This window comes from Atta colombica, unplaced genomic scaffold (assembly GCF_001594045.1).
Source record: "Atta colombica isolate Treedump-2 unplaced genomic scaffold, Acol1.0 scaffold187, whole genome shotgun sequence".
In the NCBI taxonomy this organism is placed as follows: Eukaryota; Metazoa; Arthropoda; class Insecta; order Hymenoptera; family Formicidae; genus Atta; species Atta colombica.
In genome coordinates this window covers 33,976-37,231 of record NW_017259279.1, presented here as the reverse complement: position 1 = coordinate 37,231, position 3,256 = coordinate 33,976, and the positions used below count along the sequence as shown (strand labels likewise).

The 3,256-nt window shown below is 32.0% G+C and overlaps 1 protein-coding gene across 2 annotated transcripts in view; it reads right to left on the bottom strand.

Moving 5' to 3' along the window:
* The window catches only part of LOC108686634 (tubulin polyglutamylase TTLL5), a 31,881-nt gene extending 29,791 nt beyond the window's left edge, over positions 1-2,090 (bottom strand). For both annotated transcript variants that reach the window (XM_018192059.1, XM_018192060.1), the window contains exon 1: positions 1,851-2,090. The gene's annotated coding sequence lies outside the window, so the exon portion shown is untranslated. The remainder of the gene's footprint in view (positions 1-1,850) is intronic.
* Between the last annotated feature and the right edge of the window lie 1,166 nt (positions 2,091-3,256).

Genomic DNA, 3,256 nt, shown 5'->3' with positions numbered 1-3,256 from the left:
CACGCACGCACGCACGCACGCACGCACGCACGCACGCACGCACGCACGCACGCACGCACGCACGCACGCACGCACGCACGCACAATTCACATTGAATTATTTAGACATTAAAGATCCAGCTTCGATCGATATAGGTATTTAATTTCTTGTTCGTATTGATTGTGATTCTCACATGTACAGTCTAAAAATAAGATTCTTATTGTTTAAATTTATCTGTTCAAATTCAATATGCAAAGAATCAAGACATTAATGTATTAGCTGCTATAAGTATTTTTATAACAATTTTATTAAATTAACATTAAAATTTAAGTTTTAATGATTTCTCTTTGATTTAAAGGTATGTTCTGTGAAAGACAGCTGTCTAGGCTTCACGCTTTCTGATTTCGAACGCAATTATGCAACGCAATTAAGGATATTTGATAGACATATATAGCACATATATGTATATATTCATATTTACACTTTAAACAAACTACATACAAAATATTATATATTCATATATAATATTCCTAACTATATATATTCATATAAAAACTATATATATTCATAATATTCTGTTTTTATTAAACAACATATTTTTATCGTTTATTTATTTTATTTGTTATTTTTTATTGTTACAAGTTAAAATTAAAAAAATAATAAAAAAATTGTAATGTTTTTGTACAAATACTTTAAGTATTCAAAATAACTTACGCAAAGTTTTATTACGATTTATCGATTAGTTACAGCGATTAATTACAACGAGAACAAATAAATATTTTGTTTATTCACTGAATAATTTCTATATCGCAATATATAACTTCATATAAATAATCTTAAATACTTCTTCTACATAAAGTATTTATACCAAAAAATTAAAATTTTTGTCATTTATTTTATAATACATTTCTATTAGAACACAAATTCAAAAAATACTCCTATTATTAAAAAAATATATAACTGTATCGATTTAAAGTATGATTTAGGGTGCGTCCACTTAACGTTCGCAGTACACTCGAATATTTCCTTGTTTAGTATTTGATAACAACAAGGATGAAATAATATTCACGAGTGTTGCAAATGTTAAATGAAACGCATCCTTATGTCCGTATTTATAGGAAAAAAAACCTTAAATATAAGGCCTGATTATAAATCGGGTATTAGAATAATCAATAATTTTTTCATCATTTTAAAATATCGAATATTTCTAACTAATGGTAAAAAAATCTTTTTTGAATTATTAGTAAACTAAAACTGATTTGAGAAAATAAATTTTTATATTACTGCCTTTTAAATTTGATTCTAAAAAAAAAATATTTTGAATTCATTTCACTGGAAGGAAAATTATGATTGAATTTAAAACAAAATATGAGAAATATGAATTCGTTGATTGTGTAAAATACTTTGATTGAGATAATAACGAACAAAAATATACAGCATTGATTTTAAAGTTTATGTGCGTTTTTTGAACACTAACTATAAGAATTTTTTTAAATCAATGCTAACACACTATCAACATTAGTATTGTTCGCGTGCAAATCTCGAAAACCAAGATGCAGGATCGCTGAAGAAAGAGTGTAAAATAAGAGAAAATATTTTTTATGACATACTCGATAATTATTATAAAAGTTAAATATACATAATACTAAACTGTTAAATTTATTTATGCGATAGTTTTGGCAAAAAGATCACTTGAGGAATAAATCATTCTAAACTCTGTATGCGATATTTTAACAAATTATTATGTCGTTCAAATTGTGTCCGTTAGCAACACTATTGAATTGGAGAACAAAACGCTTGTCACATTGATGAACATAAACTTCGTGTGTTTGTCAAAAATATTGAACAATTAGCAAACAATCAGGACTTACCGCAATTCGCTCAGATGACTTAATGCCTGTCAATTATATATCTGCTGACTATACATCGCGAAAACTATTTTATTTTACTATACTTGCGGACCGGCACTAATCATAATCATACCGTGAAAGAGTATAATAAATACTGTATTCCTACTACCTGCCACTGCCTACCTCTGTCAATCGAATGCTAAATGCCCGCGTACAGTCTGTGACAAAAGTATCAACGTAATCATGTGAACTCTCAATCATAGATCATAAATCTCTATAGAGATATATATACTTTCACTTTGCTTTGCACGCTCGTACTTGTGGCTGCTGCACACAGAACGTGGCAACGCTTGCCGCGTGACAGATGTTGGGGGGACGCGATAATCAACGTCTCGTTTGCTCGGAAGCAATAGATATATAATTTCCACCGCGCGACAAAAGTTGAAATCATGGCTTTTGCATTTTCGCTAGACGCGAAAACGTTTGTCGTGCGGCAAAATGCGGTAGCTAATAAGCTTACAAACTTCTGTGTTCATTGGCTACCACATCACATTTTGTCGCGCGGCAAGTGTTTCCGTGTCCAATGTGCAGAAGCCAATAGGCTGGAATCCCATAAGGTGTATTTACCGCATATTGCATAAATACGTAACCAATCAATGGCTGCGTTCAGCAGAACGTTTATTTTGCAACTGTTGGAAGTTTTCTTTGCGCTAATTGAGTTATGTTTTTAGATCAAGAAGAATGGTCCAATCTCAGCAAAGAATCATAAATCTGTTTTGTTCTGCTGAACAATAATCAGTAAGGCCTATGTCCCATGCAATGGATCGCGGCTTAAGTAATATTCGCGTATCACAGATTCATTCTCTTAGATCTGTTTGCAAGCAGATTTAAGAGAATGAATGGCGATACGTGAATACGGCGATACATGTCAGCAACCTAACCTTTCATAGGATTCCACTTTTTGAATATGTGATAGGCAATATGTGACGAGTGACGACACTATCTGAAGAAATCAATCGAGTTGACCGAATTATGCAACTATAATTTGTTAATTTTCTCTTTGTCCGAGATCTCGGAATGATTTCTAATTTCTTTAACATGGATTTTATTCAAGAAAGAATCGAGAGAGAATGGAGCAGAGAATGTTTCTCTTCTCTGATTGATTCTGCCATTTATAGTGCAACTTCCGCAAATGTGTATGTGTGTGTAGGTACGTATATGTCATGCACACAGCTAGTGAAGTACAATGGACATGTTCAAATCGACGGCTAGCCTATTCGCCAAGCAAATGAACTTATTTGGTTGTTATTTACAGATCTAACCAATCACATTTAATCGCTCAACGAACAGGACTAATAGCTCCGTCACATTAGCGCAATGTTTGTCGCGCAAGTGACATGTTACATGTGTGTGTGATATTCAATGAG